Below are 17201 nucleotides of genomic sequence, written 5' to 3' on the forward strand. Positions count from 1 at the left end.
CAGAATATGCTGTGTGAAAAACAGTCCTGCAATTACAGGAAATAAATTATTTTGGAGAGTTGAATTTCCCTGGCTTTTTGTGCTTTGAGCCATTAATTTCAGTTTTGTGTTTATTCTCTACTCTTTGTAATACAAATTGAAGGAGGCAGACCATGCACAATTTGTGTTACCATTAATATGTCTCATTGCAGCAAACATTTGTTTTTTTTTTGGAGAGTTACGTTAATTGGTTCTTCATTTCAGGTAACCAGATAATATAATTTAAACAACTATTTTGCATATGCCATGATCTACTAGTTTCCCATTTTCCAACAATAACCAGATCAAATGATACCCAATCAAATAATAAAATTAATTTTCTTCTTTAAGTGTCTACAACAACTTCTGGCTCCAATATTGCACCATTCAAAATGAGATCAGAAAAAAAGCAACTACTGTTAATATTTTAGGGTAAAATTATTAATATAAGAATATAATTGATACAATCTTTGAGCACTGGAGAAAAGGATTCAATAGGCTATTCTTATAACTAGTGAATTCAAGGCAAGAACAAACAAACTGCAATTGCTTAAGTTCAGGAAAATCAAACTGAAATAGCCACTCCTCCTCTTCTCCCATATCTTTCTCTTGCTGTCCAAGAAAAAAGAAACTTGATATATAAATGCTAAGTACAAACTCTATCATCAAAATAGTCTCAAGAAACAGAGTCTGTGCTGGAAAAAATATATCTGTTTGTCTTTTTTTGCATTCAAATATGGTATGAATTCAGTCAATTGATGATATTTAATTTGCATCCGAACTCCAACTAAAGAGTCTGTAAGAGTTGGTTTATGTTTTCTAGTTTCTATATTAAAAAGACACACAGAAGAAGTTGTAAATGAATACAAGTGTGTATCTTCTATTTTCAGTTCACTTACTATGTCTGTATATTGCTTATAACCTTCAGCAGCTCCCTACAGTCTTCAGTTCAATTTTAAAAATATTAATTAAGCATAAATTATGTTCTAGATACTCTGATAGTTGATAAGAAAATGGTAAGTTTATAAAGTCTAACATCAACAAGATAAGGCAAAAATTAAGTAAATAATTTACACAAGTGAATTGAATAGGGAAAATATAGTGTAGTATGGCAATGCATGGGGAAGGGTTTTAAAGTGGTGTAGAGTGTGAAGGAGTGAGTTGTAAACTGAAAAAGAAGAAACAAACTGATTAAGCTAATCTATGTGTGGAGGGCAGGGCATAAAGGAGGGAAAATGTATCAGGCAAAGATAAGAGAATAGAAGATATGCTTAAGTCATCAGATAATGCAGTGCATAACAGAAATAAAGAATAAAGTATCATGGAGAATGAGAAGAAGAATGACTCAAAATAAAGCTGAAAAGGTAGAAGCCATATGCTTTAAGCTAGGTTGAATGTATGATTTTTAACTTGAGGGCAATGGCATTCCATTGAGAAATTTAAGAAGGAAAATGAAATAATCATACACTTGATTTAAAAAAAAATGATGAACAATATGGGTGCATAATGAACAATATAATGAAGAAGACAGGGAGATAAGTAGGACATTTTGCAAAAACGAATACTTAAAGCCAGAATGGCTATTACCTAAAGTGGACTGAGGAAACTAAAGATAGAAGGAAAACATTAGGTTTTTGGTTATGATAATCATTAATTCAAGCAGTTATTCATTCAGACATTTGACATGGATATAAACAATAACTAGGATAAACTATTAATATCATATTGTTCTACATATCCTGTCATTTCAGGTGTTCTTAGTATAAGTTATGATAATATAAGGGGACTTTAAATGCTTGTATACAGGGAGTAGGATCTTCATGCTTCCACCATCAAACATGTCAAAGTCATTAAAAATAAATAACCGTTATCTTATATTTGAAAATTATAGAGAATGTATAGACATTACACCAAAGTGGACTGATATTAATTTCTATTCTAGGACCTGCCAAAATTATACTAATTAAACAATTTGGTATTATGAGAGATTTATTTATAAAATTAGCTATCCCGATTATTTAAATATTTTACTTATCATTGCAGGGAAGAGGTAAATTTAGACATATAAATATATATGTGCATATATACGTGTGTGTTTTATTCTTATCTGTATATATTATTTAAGTTAGAATACATTTTCCGCAGTAGTTAATATATTTTATAAACTTTTTCAGAATCATATTCTTTCTGAATATTCTAATCAATCATTTAAATGTAAATGAGGATGTCATTTTTTAGGGCTTATCAGATTTCTAATGATTTTTAAAAAGAATTTCAACTTGTATTTTAAATTCAAGGGGTCCATGTGCAGATTTGTTGCATGGATATATTACATGACACTGAGGTTTGGGATATGAATGATACCGTCACTCAAGCAGTGATTTTCATTGATATGAAAATAATAGTAAGTCTTCAAACAGATGTGATTTCTTCTAACACATTACCTTACCCAGTGTTTATTTTTTTAAAAGAAGCTAAATTAAATCACAACCTGTAATTCAGGAAAAAGCCACACGACACTGGGCCTGGTAATGATTTCTTGGATATTTCACAAAAAGCACCAGTAACAAAAGTAAAATTTGACAAATCAATTCAACTATATCAAAGTAAAAGTCTTCGGAACAGCAAAGGAAACAATCAACAACATATAACCTAAATAATGAAAATATTTGTAAACCATACATCTGATATGAGATTATCCAAAATACGTAAGGAACTGCTACAACACAATAGCAAAAACACCAATAACCACATTAAAAAAATGAGCCAAGTACTTGAACAGTATTTCTCTAAAAAAGAAGACATACAAATGGCCAACTGGTATATGGAAATAGGGTGAACATGACTAGTCATCAGGAAAATACAAATTAAAATCACAATGAGATTTCATCTCACATCTGTTGGCACAGCTATTATGAGAGAGAGAGAGAATGAGGAAGAGAGAAACAGAGAAGGAGAACATGTGATGGTAAGAAGGTGGAGAAATTGGAACCCTGGTACACTGTTGGTGGAAATGTAGAATGGTGCAGTTGATGTGGAAAATAGCATGGCAATTCCTCAAAAATTAAAAATAGAGCTACCATGTGTTCCAAAAATCCCACTTGTGGGTATTAATCCAAAACAATGGAAAACTGTTTCTTGAAAAGATATATGTGCTTCCATCTTCATTGTAGCATTATTTACCATAGTTAAGATATGGAAACAATCTACAAATTCAACATATGAATAGGTCAAGAAATATAGATACACATACAGTGAAATACTGTTCAGCCTTGAACAAAAAGGAATTCTGCCATATGAGACAACATGGATGAACCTGGGGGACATTATGTAAAGTGAAATAAATCAACCTCAGGTGGACTAATACTGCATGAGTGCACTTATACGAGATATCTAAAATAGACTAATGGGAACAGAGAATAGAATGGTGGTTTCCAGGGCTGAGGGGAAGGGCAAACAGGGAGTTGCTATTCAGGGAATATAAAGTTTCAGTTAGGCAAGATGGATAATTTCTACAGACCCTCTGTACAACATTGTGCCTATGCTTAGCAATACTGTATTGTGCACTTAAAATTATACTGAAGATAGATCTCACGTTAAGTGTTCTTACCATAATAAAACAATAAATACAAATAAATTATAAAAATAAAATCAGTATATTATGCAAAGAATTAAATGGTTACTTTTTATTCTAGTAGTTCAAGAGTCTAGACTGAGGGTTGGTTTTAGGCCCAAAGAATTATTTAATCTTTTTATTGTTTTATTTTACAAATGATCCTAGACATTTTATGCAACTGGTTACACATGACTTCACATCTCAAGCCCTGCCAAATGTATGTGCATTTATGATGTACCCAATACTTTACACTCACTTGAATAACATATTATGCTCATTTATTCCATAAGAAGACAAGGATTAGATGTTGCATAATACTACATCTAGAATTCTAATTCCAAATGTATTACTTTTTTCAATCATTCTTGCTATCTCTTAATAATATCCAGATAACTGAATGACATGATAACTGTAGTTAAACAATGCCTTTGCAATTGGTCAGATAATTGGAGAGAAAATAATTTTCCTGTAATTTCTCTAGGCAATTTACTTAATTCTGTATTGATTTTTATTTATGTAAAAAGAAATAGTTGAAGACTATTGATTTGCAGGCTACAAAGAGTTTAACAGTTCATAAAAATACTTAGATTCAAATAGAATTTGATGAAATAGGAAGAAGACTTTTCTCTACACTGCTATTTCCTCTTCAAAGCACAAAAGTTACAAACGAGAGATTTTTGTTGCTGTTTCTACAGTTCATTTTTGCATCCAAACTAATTGCTTTAGATTAACAAACAATTGTTCACATACCTCTGGGCAGTAACATATACAATTTAGATAATGTGATATACTCAATGTACATTGCTGAACTTATTGCTGATGCTCTAAATCAAGCAATATCAAGAAATATGTACCCTGAAATGTTAAGACTTTTTGGTTTCATTTGTTATGCGCACTGCTACAGAAATACAGATATTACAACTTGGCATAGTGTAAAGAAATTATTATAATATTCAGGCTTATAAAATCCTCCTCTTTGTGTCAGAATTGCCTGATTTCTATGTTATAAGGGAATCTATGTGGACAATAAAATTCTGGTAGATTTTGTATTAGTTTTAGTACCTTGGATATAAGTAACAGAATCTGATTCTCGCCACTTATGCTAAAGGGTAAAGCAACATGTCTGGACTAGGCTAGAACACTAGGCTTCACAACACTTAGAATAAAAATAAATTGTGGTGCTCTCATGAAGGAGAATCGATATCAATTGACCAACAATTAACCACACATTCTAAGGCAAAATCACCTGTGTCATAGTTTACTTTTATCTGGGACTCCTAGAATCCATACCACAAACACACACACACACATACACACAAACACACACACACACACATCTTAGTAGGTACCTTTTTTCTATTAATGGTTTTTAAAATAAAAACATTTGGAGAAAAAGCTAAAATTTATGCTTTAATTTATAAATAATGATATGTAAAACTGGAGAATTGTATTTAATTTAATTAGAATAATTTAAAACTACAATGTTTTTCCCTTTTTTTTCGTATTCTTCTCTTTCTTTTTCTTTCTCTTTAGTCTGAACGGGTCACAAACCATTTAATACAGTGCTGAATATTTAGAACGTTAGTTATTTCAGTAGCAGTAGGTTACTCTTTTCCCATAGAATAGCGCATTATGTCCTGACCAGGCTGGGTTTTACACATAAAAAATACAAATTTATCATGCTAAGTGCAGTCCAAACAAAGCGTAAATAATGATAAGAAATTTCATTATATACTTCCTTGACTGATCTGGAGAGGCTTGATTAGAATACATTTTCTTCGCTCTTTGATGTTTTGAATGCTTACATGTTACGGATTTGTTAGCATTTCTGTGATACGTTTGCCCTCTATAAAAGTCAAGTTGTGTGTCATTGCTATTCTAGCTTAGTATACTGTCACTATAATATTGAAATCTGTTCATAAGTAATGAATGGTCAAAAAACTTGCCACTCCGCAAAATCTAAACTGAACCTCATAGAAATAATCTCTCTTTTTAAGCAAAATAAACTGTAAACAATTTATTCTTATTATTTAATCTGGGAACAATATCCCAGTAATAGATGAATATAATCTTATGAAAAATCAGTTGCTGTCTGAGAACTGTCATACTGATTATTTACTTCTGGGAAATTGAATCTCAGTTTGGGCTCTGAAATCCTAAATAGAGTTCTCTAAGAGGTATGGTTTCATTGTAAGCTGAGGTAATATCACCTTAATCATCATGACCCTTCCTTGAACAAAGAGGATAAAAATGTTTCTCTGTTATGTAAAAAGGACTAGTGACTACAGATAGATAACCTATGATTAATGGCTGCTAATTTTTTTCAGGGGATGTTGCAACTAAATTCCAGGAGAACAACAATAATGATAGATATTTCAGGTCAGGAATTGGGGAAAACAAATTAAAAATTTGTAGTAATGCCAAATTCATTAAATTTTAAATCTCTTGAACACTTATTTCAACCAAAGCACTATTTTTGACATTGCACATATATAATCTTATTTTGTATCCACAATCATATTTACTATATGATACTATTGGATAGATGAAGGAACTATCCCAAAGAGATGCAAAGTCAACTCCCAGTGTTAGATAGCTAATAAAGGATTTTAAGAAAGGTGTTCTTCGTTAAGGTTTTCCCTCTCAAACATACACTATTAACTGGGAAGGAGCTAGTCCTTAAACAGCTGGCCTGGAAAGTAACAGTATAAATGAGAAGCTTTGAGCTTTGAACTTAACCAGCCTGGCAACTTGGTCCTTAGTGCCTACAGCAGCATCCAGAGTGGCCCAGGTGCAGGTCATTAAGTATGTGGTAGTGGGAACCGGAGTTTTAGGTAAAACTTGCCTGCTGGTCAATTACATGCTAATGTATTTTGTGTAGAATATATGTCCACTGTTTCTAAAAACTCTTCTTTCAATATTATCATAGATAGAAAACTGGTGAATCTGGGTTTATGGGATACAGCTAATTTAGAAGATCATCACAGATTATGTCTTCTATCCTATCCTCAAACAGATTTTCTTTTTCTTTATGAGTCCTGCATTATTTGAAAATGTCTGTGCTAAGTGGTATCCTGAAGTGTGACACCATTGTCCCAACACTCCCATTAACCTACTGTGAACCAAATGATCTTAGAGATGATAAAGGCATATTAAGAAACTAGAGATGAAGAAGCTGGCTCCTATCACCTGTCCACAGGGATTAACCATGACTAAGGAGATGAGAACTGTAAAAAACCTATAGTGCTTGAGTTGTGAGGCCTCAAGACAGTGTTTAATGAAGTTACCCCATAAGCTATCTGCCCACTCCATAAAGAAAAAAGGATACAAAATGAATGTGCAAAGATCACAAGCATTCTTATACACCAATAACAGACAAACAGAGAGCCAAATCATGAGTGAACTCCCATTCACAATTGCTTCAAAGAGAATAAAATACCTAGGAATCCAACTTACAAGGGATGTGAAGGACCTCTTCAAGAAGAACTACAAACCACTGCTCAACAAAATAAAAGAGGACACAAACAAATGGAAGAACATTCCATGCTCATGGATAGGAAGAATCAATATCATGAAAATGACCATACTGCCCAAGGTAATTTATAGATTCAATGCCATCCCCATCAAACTACCAATGAATTTCTTCACAGAATTGGAAAAAACTACTTTAGAATTCATATGGAACCAAAAAAGAGCTTGCATTGCCAAGACAATCCTAAGCCAAAAGAACAAAGCTGGAGGCATCACACTACCTGACTTCAAACTATACTACAAGGCTACAGTAACCAAAACAGCATGGTACTGGTACCAAAACAGAGATATAGACCAATGGAACAGAACACAGCCCTCAGAAATAATACCACACATCTACAACCATCTGATCTTTGAGAAACCTGACAAAAACAAGAAATGGGGAAAGGATTCCCTATTTAATAAATGGTGCTGGGAAAACTGGCTAGCCATATGTAGAAAGCTGAAACTGGATCCCCTCCTTACACCTTATACAAAAATTAATTCAAGATGGATTAAAGACTTAAATGTTAAACCTAAAACCCTCAAAAGCCTAGAAGAAAACCTAGGCAATACCATTCAGGACACAGGCATGGGCAAGGACTTCATGTCTAAAACACCAAAAGCAATGGCAACAAAAGCCAAAACTGACAAAGGGATCTAATTAAACTAAAGAGCTTCTGCACAGCAAAAGAAATTACCATCAGAGTGAACAGGCAACCTACAGAATGGGAGAAAATTTTTGCAATCTACTCATCTGACAAAGGGCTAATATCTAGAATCTACAAAGAACTCAAAAAATTTACAAGAAAAAAACAAACAACCCCATAAACAAGTGGGTGAAGGATATGAACAGACTCTTCTTAAAAGAAGACATTTATGCAGCCAACAGACACATGAATAAATGCTCATCATCGCTGGCCATCAGAGAAATGCAAATCAAAACCACAATGAGATACCATCTCACACCAGTTAGAATGGCGATCATTAAAAAGTCAGGAAACAACAGGTGCTGGCGAGGATGTGGAGAAATAGGAACACTTTTACACTATTGGTGGGACTGTAAATTAGTTCAACCATTGTAGAAGACAGTGTGGTGATTCCTCAAGGATCTAGAACTAGAAATACCATTTGACCCAGTCATCCCATTACTGGGTATATACCCAAAGGATTATAAATCATGCTGCTATAAAGACACATGCACCCACATGTTTATTGCGGCACTATTCACAATAGCAAAAACTTGGAACCAACCCAAATGTCCATCGATGATAGACCGGATTAAGAAAATGTGGCCCATATACACTATGGAATACTATGCAGCCATAAAAAGAATGAGTTCATGTCCTTTGTAGGGACATGGATGAAGCTGGAAACCATCATTCTCAGCAAACTAATGCAAGGACAGAAAACCAAACACTGCATGTTCTCACTCATAGATGGGAATTGAACAATGAGAACACTTGGACACAGGAAGGGGAACATCACACACTGGGTTCTGTCGTGGGGTGGGGGCAGGGGGGAGGGACAGCATTAGGAGATATACCTAATGTAAATGACGAGTTAATGGGTGCAGCACACCAACATGGCACATGTATACATATGTAACAAACCTGCACATTGTGCACATGTACCCTAGAACTTAAAGTATAATAAAAAGATTAAAAAAAGAAAAAGAGAAAATGCTTGCTGTTGATATTCTTGTCCTGTTTTACCCTTGTACAACCTTTGTACACTTTCACAAAAATTGTGGAGTCTTGAAATTCAATGCCAAGTTTTTGTTACAGAGTATTTTTTTCTATAAAACCATTTTGAGCTAATAAGGAATCTCAAAGCTTTATTTCTTTAAAGTGTAAGAATTAACATTTTCATTCCATTAAAACTCAGCCCTAAAATGGCAAGCCATCTTAACCACTAACATTTATTTTTCAATAGTTCCAGTCTTACTCAGATTGTGTTGCCAAAATACCCTAAGTTGCACTGTGCACCGGGAACACTAAGCATGAAACAGAATAACAATCGTTTTCAAGAAAATTCTGGCTTCTAATGTGAGGAAAGGCAGACACTTTCTAACTAGTTTTCTGATAAGTAAAGCAAAACATCCTCCTTAAGAAAATGGTGCCCTTTAATGCATTGACTCATTTGTTATCCCATGTTCATTGCATAACTTTGTGCTGTATATCAAAATGGAATGAGTATAACAACTCAGCTCTCTGGATCAAACTTTTTAATTTTGTAATATAAAAATCTTAATAGTTTTTTAGGATTTGCTGGTATTTTGAAGAGAAATCTTATTCATGTGTTTGTTTCCTGTAATGAAATATGGTGGTCCAATTCCAATATGTACTTGGAGGGGTGTGTGAAACACTCGATACGATCAAATGATACTGGTTTTTCCTTTCCATACTTAGTGCTTCCTTCAGGAGCTCTTGTAAGGCAGGCCTGGTGCTGAGAAAATCCCTCAGAACTTGCTTATCTGTCAAGGATTTTATTTCTCCTTCACTATGAGGCTTAGTTTGGCTGGATATGAAATTCCGAGTTGAAAATTCTTTTCATTAAGAATGTTGAAGGCTGGCCCCCATTCTCTTCTGGCTTGTAGGGTTTCTGAAGAGAGATCTGCTATTAGTCTGATCGGCTTTCCTTTGTGAGTAACCCAGTCTTTCTCTCTGGCTGCGCTTAACATTTTTTCCTTCATTTCGGTTGGTTTGGTTCATTTCAACCTTGGTGAATCTGACGATTATGTGTCTTGGGGTTGCTCTTCTTGAGGAATATCTTTGGGGTGTTCTCTATATTTCCTGAATTTAAATGTTGTCCTGTCTTGCTAGGTTGGGGAAGCTCTCCTGGGTAACACTCTGAAGTGTGTTTTCCAACTTGGTTCCATTCTCCCCATCACTTTCAGGTACACCAATCACACTTAGGTTTGGTCTTTTCACATAGTCCCATGTTTCTTGGAGGCGTTTTTCATTTCTTTTCGTTCTTTTATGTCTAATCTTGTCTTCACGCTTTATTTAATTAAGTTGATCTTCAATCTCTTATATCCTTTCTTCTGCTTGATCAATTATAACACAGTCTCTCAGACCACAGTGCAATCAAATTAGAATTCAGGATTAAGAAACTCACTCAGAACTACACAACTACATGGAAACGGAATAACCTGCTACTTAATGACGACTGGGTAAATAACGAAATTAAGGCAGAAATAAATAAGTTATTTGAAATCAATGAGAACAAAGACACAACATACCAGAATCTCTGGGACACAGCTAAAGCAGTGTTTAGAGGGAAATTTATAGCACTAAAATGCCCTCAAGAGATAGCAGGAAAGATCTAAAATTGACACCCTAACATCACAATTAAAAGAACTAGAGAAGCAAGAGCAAACAAATTCAAATGCTAGCAGAAGACAAGAAATAACTAAGATCAGAGCAGAATTGAAAGAGATAGAGAGACAAAAAAATCCTTCAAAAAATCAACGAATCCAGGAGCTGGTTTTTTGAAAAGATTAACAAAATAGATAGACTGCTAGCCAGATGAATAAAGAAGACAAGAGAGAAGAATCAAATAGACACAATAAAAAATGGTAAAGGGGATCTCAACACTGATCCCACAGAAATACAAACTACCATCAGGGAATAGCATAAACACTTCTACACAAATAAACTGGAAAATCTAGAAGAAATGGATAAATTCCTAGACACATACACCCTCCCGAACTAAACCAGGAAGAAGTTGAATCCCTGAATAGACCAATAACAAGTTCTAAAATTGAAACAGTAATGAATAGTCTACCAACCAAAAAAACCCCAGGACTAACGAATTCACAGCCAAATTCTACCAGAGGTACAAAGAGGAACTGGTACTATTCTTTCTAAAACTATCCCAAACAACAGACAAAAAGGGGCTCCTCTCTAACTCATTTTATGAGGCCAGCATAATCCTGATACCAAAACCTGGCAGAGACACAACAACAACAAAAAATTCCAGGCCAATATTTCTGATGAACATCAATGCAAAAATCCTCAATAAAATACTGCCAAACCGAATCCAGCTGCACATAAAAAGCTTATCCACCACGATCAAGTTGGCTTCATCCCTGGGATGCAAGGCTGGTTCAGCATATGCAAATCAATAAACGTAATCCATCACATAAACAGAACCAATGACAAAAACCACATGATTATCTCAATAGATGCGGAAAAGGCCTTCGATAAAATTCAAGTCTTCATGCTAAAAAACACTCAATAAGCTAAGTATTGATGGAACCTATCTCGAAATAATAAGAGCTATTTGAGACAAACCCACAGCCAGTATCATACTGAATGGGCAAAAGCTGGAAGCATTCCCTTTGAAAACTGGCACAAGACAAGGATGCCCTTTCTCACCACTCCTATTCAACATAGTATAGGAAGTTCTGGCCAGGGCAATCAGGCAAGAGAAAGAAATAAAGGGTATTCAAATAGGAAGAGAGGAAGTCTAATTATCTCTGTTTGCAGATGACATGATTGTATATTTAGAAAACCCAATAATCTCAGCCCAAAAATTCCTTAAACTATAAGCAACTTCAGCAGTCTCAGGATACAAAATCCATGTGCAAAAATCACAAGCATTCCTATACACCAATAACAGATAAACAGAGAGCCAAATCATGAGTGAACTCCCATTTACAATTGCTACAGTTAGAATAAAATGCCTAGGAATACAACTTATAAGGGATGTGAAGGATCTCTTCAAGGAGAACTACAAACAACTGCTCAAGGAAATAAGAGAGGACACAAATGGGAAAACATTCCATGCTCATGGATAGGAAGAATCAATGTAATGAAAATGGCTTACGGCTCAAAGTAATTTATAGATTCAATACCATTCCCATCAAGCTACCATTGACTTTCTTCACAGAATTAGAAAAAACTACTTTAAATTTCACACGGAACAACAACAACAACAACAAAGTCCATATAGTCAAGACAATCCTAAACAAAAAGAACAAAGCTAGAGGCATCACACTACCTGACTTCAAACTATACTACAAGGCTACAATTACCAATATAGCATGGTACTGGTACCAAAACAGATATATAGACCAACAGAACACAATAGAGGCCTCAGAAATAACACCACACATTTACATCCATCTGCTCTTTGACAAACCTGACAAAAAATAAGCAATGGGGAAAGGATTCCCTATTTAACAAATGGTGTTGGAAAAACTGGCTAGCCATATGCAGAAAACTGAAACTAGACCCCTTTCTTACACCTTATACAAAAATTAATTCAAGATGGATTAAAGATTTAAATGTAAGACTTAAAACCATAAAATTCCCTGGAAGAAAACCTAGGCAATACCATTCAGGACATAGGCATGGGCAAAGACTTCATGACTAAAACACCAAAAGCAATTGCAACAAAAGCCAAAATAGACAAATGGGATCTAATTAAACTAAAGAGCTCCTTTACAGCAAAAGAAGCTATAATTAGAGTGAACAGGCAACCTACAGAATGGGAGAAAATTTTGGCAATCTATCCATCTGACAAAGGGCTAATATTCAGAATCTACAAGGAACTTAAACAAATTTACATGAAAAAAACAAACAACCCCATCAAAATGTGGGCGAAGGATATGAATAGCCACTTTTCAAAAGAAGACATTTATGTGGCCAACAAACATATGAAAAAAAAGTTAATCATCACTGGTCATTAGAGAAATGCAAATCAAATCGACAATGAGATACAATCTCACGCCAGTTACAATGGTGATCGTTTAAAAGTCAGGAAACAACAGATGTTGGAGAGGATGTGGAGAAATAGGAACACTTTTACATTGTTGGTGGGAGTGTAAATTAGTTCAACCATTGTGGAAGACCGTGTGACGGTTCCTCAAAGATCCAGGAATAAAACTACCATTTGACCCAGCAATCCCATTACTGGGTATACACTCAAAGGATTATAAATCATTCTATTATAAAGACACATGCACACTATTCACAATAGCAAAGACTTGGAACCAACCCAAATGTCCATCAATGATAGACTGGATAAAGAAAATGTGGCACATATACACCATGGAATACTATGCAGCCATAAAAAAGAATGAGTTCATGTCCTTTGCAGGGACATGGATGAAGCTGGAAACCATCATTCTCAGCGAACTAACACAGGAACAGAAAACCAAACACTGCATATTCTCACTCATAAGTGGGAGTTGAACAATAAAATCATATGAGCACAGGGAGGGGAACATCATACACCAGGGACTGTCACTGGGTGGGGGTCTAGGGGAGGGATAGCACTAGAAGAAATACCTAATGTAGATGATGGGTCGATGGGTACAGCAAACCACCATGCACATGTATACCTATGTAACAAACCTGCATGTTCTGCACATGTATCCCAAAACTTAAAGTATAATAAAAATAAATAAATAAATAAATAAAATTAACTTGAAATGGAGCAAAGGCTTAAATCTTCAGTGTAACTCTACAAGCATTATAGAAATAAATGTGAAATAAAATTTTTGTGTGCTTGAGTAGGGAAGCTGGTGATGCAGGAAAGACAAAACTAATAAAAAGAATAAGTAATTGCAGAAGGGTTTTGAACATTCATTTCAGCAAAGATAATATCCCAGTGGCCAGCAGACAAATCATTGCTCAGCCTCAATCATAAAGAAAATGGAAAATAAATTTACAAAGAGAAACCACACAAGGTCACAAAATTAAAAAGACAGAAAATACCGATCAAGTTTGAGGATATAGAGCAAAGGGACCTGTTATAGAAGGGGGAGTGTAAATTGAGAGAATCACTTGGGAAATCATTGTGACATCACATTTACAGGATATTTTTTCTTTGTAGTGACCAAACGTAAAATCAACCAAAATATACATCAGCTATACAGATTAATATTAGCTTCTTATATAGTCATACAAGAAGATGCTATCAAATAATGAGATATGAATAAAGTATAATTATACAAAAAACACTGATGTGTCTCACAAACATAATATTGAATGAAATTATGAGTGCATATTTATTATTCTATTTATTAAGTTCAAAAACAGATAATACTGAGGATAATACAGATAATGGTTATTGAGAGGTTTAAGAAAGGGGCTTCTGATGTTAAGTAATAGTATATATTTTTTAATTGAGTGGTGAGTACACGGATGTATTTAAATTGTGATAATTCTTTGAGTTACATAGTTTTGATTTACTTTTTTTAGGTGTACTTTTCTCTATAAGTCTTATATTTCTAATTAAAAATTTACAATTGATATGCACAAGGTAATTGTGACAATTTAAGCTCAATAATTAATACAGTGTGTGATTTATTTGCATTTCTAAAAATATGCTTATGCTTCTTATATTCTGGTTTTTTTTCTGTGTCACAGATGAAATGAATTCACACATACAATAGGGCTGGAAGTATTTTCTAAGATATAATTTTATCTATTTTTGTGAATTAGAAAAAAATGTTCTTAATAATGGGTTTTTTTTTCTTAATATCAACAAGACCACAATGAGTTGTTTGTCTGAATAAATAAATGTGTCAGAAAGCCAGGAGTAATTTGGAGAATTCACTGGAGACGTGGCACCCAGGAACATTGCACAATGGCTGAAAATTTCTCAATTTTATGATTGAGCAGAGCTTTGATAATACAACAATAGTGACTAGCAGCTGACTATCAAAGAAAGAAAAACCAAAATGAGATGAGAAAAATCTATTACTCAGTTTGAGTATTATCACAGGGAATTCTTTAAGCAGCCAGTGTACAGTGGTACACATTCTCAAGTGAATTCTATTAAGATGGTCTTAGAAAAGTGTTCTTCAAGATGGTATTCTATTTTTAATTGGAATATATGAGAAACATAATATTTTCTTTGACCCTAGGCATTCATGATTGCTCATCTGTTCACAGCCATTCCCTTCTTCGATTTCAGTAAAGGAATTCTTCATCAGTGTAGTCCACAAGAATGAAATATGTATATAGTATCTGTCTTCCTCTGTTTATTGAAGAGAGCACATTTGCATCACCATTTTTCTCAAAATATTTTTCAAATATTTTAACAAAGTAGAATTACATGTGCGCAATGTGCAGGTTAGTTACATATGTATACATGTGCCATGCTGGTGCACTGCACCCACTAACTCGTCATCTAGCATTAGGTATATCTCCCAATGCTATCCCTTCCCCCTCCCCCTACCCCACAACAGTCCCCAGAGTGTGATGATCCCCTTCCTGTGTCCATGTGTTCTCATTGTTCAATTCCCACCTATGAGTGAGAATATGTGGTGTTTGGTTTTTTGTTCTTGCGATAGTTTACTGAGAATGATGATTTCCAGTTTCATCCATGTCCCTACAAAGGACATGAACTCATCATTTTTTATGGCTGCATAGTATTCCATGGTGTATATGTGCCACATTTTCTTAATCCAGTCTATCATTGTTGGACATTTGGGTTGGTTCCAAGTATAATAAATAAATAAATAAATAAATAAATAAATAAAATAAAATAAAACTTCAGTCTTGAATTTAAAAAAAAAAAAAAGAAAATTTCTAGGAAGAAAAAAGATTTCAAAGACACTCTTTGTCAGTCAATCCTACGTAAAAATTCTCCTCTTTCAATGTAATCCATTCCTTGCTTTTCTATTCTCAATGGCTGGAATAAATAAATTCATTTTTGTGCTTGTGGAAAAAAAAGTAGAATTACATCTTATTTCAACTACATGAAAACAAAGCATGAAATTAATGAGAATTTTATTATTTATGAAGAGTAGCATCAAAGATACCAACTAGGTCTATAAGATCCAAAGTATTTAGACTTTTAAATTTCTCTCCTTTTATACTTTTGTGATTCTGTATGTCATATTTCTCTTTAGACTTCTCAAACCATAGCTCAACTCCAGTAATATGTGTACAGTAGTGATAATAGGTTAGTCAATATCATATTCACAAAATAATACTGCTAGGTATATCTTATTTTAATTGATTAGTTCATTTTCAATAGGTACACAGGTACATGAAAAAAATTAAATTGTAAAAAAGCATATAGAATAAAATAATTTTTGCTCTAACACCTGTTCCCATAACTACCATTTTTTCTCTGCAGAAGTAACCAATGTTACAAGTCATGCGTATATGCTTTCATGGGCATTTTGTAAAAACATGCAGACACATATAAAATTTTTTATACAATATAGTACTGTATATATACATTTGTGTACTGCCTTTTTCACATAATGTTATTTAGTGATGGATGTTTTGCCCTATCTCCTTCTGTCAAATTCTTTAAGGAGGATACGTTAATTTTATCAACTGTGAACACTAAATTTTACAAGGACTTATGTACTTAAAAATTAACAGTCAATAAGTTTATTTTAACATTTTCTGATTAAAATATGTATTTTATTGTGATGACATTTTTAAATGATAGATTAATGCCAATCTCCAATAGGAACCAAGGTTCCTTGAGGAAATGGATGATTCTAGGCTGGGGCAAGACATACACAGGATAAGCCTGGAACATCTTGCAATGCCAGAAAATGAGGATGTGTTATGCAAAAGCAAATCAGAATAAAACAAAGAACAACAAAAGAACTACTTATGCAGTTAGATCCAAGATGGCACAGAAAGCAGCCTCTAATGTTCGAATAATTTAACCAAATAAAGTACTGTTAGATTATCACTCCAAGTTTAAAATAAATATTCATGAGTTTATGTTGATATGTACATTTCTTTTATGCAGAAACATTTCAAATAACTTATATAGATACTCCATCCTTAAGGGGAGCATGACTCCCAACTACTTAAGTATGAGCTGTGCATACTAATGTCCTTTCAAAGAGTGTGGTTTGTAAAGAAAAATAATTAACTTTACAGTGGTGAACCTCAACAACTGCTAAGATGATCAAGGTCAATACCAACAGTGGTAAATCACATTGATAATATGTGTCCTTGGGCTAATGTGATTAAAATGCACTTCACTACTATAATCTTCATCTTCAAAATCCATAACTCCAGTCTAACCATGTGAAAAACATCAGCAAATTTCAGTGGGCTATCAT

The sequence above is a fragment of the Pongo pygmaeus genome, chromosome 14 (genome assembly GCF_028885625.2).
Source record: "Pongo pygmaeus isolate AG05252 chromosome 14, NHGRI_mPonPyg2-v2.0_pri, whole genome shotgun sequence".
NCBI lineage: Eukaryota > Metazoa > Chordata > Mammalia > Primates > Hominidae > Pongo > Pongo pygmaeus.